The sequence below is a fragment of the Lipotes vexillifer genome, unplaced genomic scaffold (genome assembly GCF_000442215.2).
Source record: "Lipotes vexillifer unplaced genomic scaffold, Lipotes_vexillifer_v1.1 scaffold1161, whole genome shotgun sequence".
In the NCBI taxonomy this organism is placed as follows: Eukaryota; Metazoa; Chordata; class Mammalia; order Artiodactyla; family Lipotidae; genus Lipotes; species Lipotes vexillifer.
This window is the reverse complement of record NW_006780142.1, coordinates 1,070,393-1,070,981: the sequence shown is the minus strand read 5'-3', so window position 1 is coordinate 1,070,981 and position 589 is coordinate 1,070,393.

Genomic DNA, 589 nt, shown 5'->3' with positions numbered 1-589 from the left:
GCCGCACCCCCCGCGGCCCCGGCCTCCGACCCGGCGGGGGCCCCCGGCAGGCGCCCGCACCTCGGCTCTCGGTGGCGACGGGCCGCGCGGCTGACAGGTCCAGAAACTTTCCCAGCCCGGCTCGGCAACCCGGTAGCAGGAGGCAAAGTTCGCACCACCGAGTTTTCCGGCGGGGAATTCTGGCAGCCCAGAAGCAATGCAACCCGCTGCAAAGGCGTCTCTTCCTGTGACGGGGACCGACTAACTAGGCACGAGACTCATTTCTTCCAGCAAGGCTGGGCATGGCCCCGCGGGGTGACCGCGGCGCCTCTGGAACTCGGAGGGTACTTCCCGGGCCCCCTCTTTTCAAAATGAGCTCTTCCAGCTCCACATGACTCTCTCCCCTTGATGCTAAAGAAAGCGTTTAGCAACAAAAGGTGCTCTGATGTCAGGCTCTTTGCATGGAAATGAGCCACAGACAGGAGAACAAATCGCCTGTTGAAAGAGCGGCCGCGCTGCTGTCTCCCGCCTGCACAAGTTTCCAATCACGCCATTCACTGGCACGGTTTTGGTCACAGAAACTCGAGAAAGTTAATCTTTAAGCTGCTCC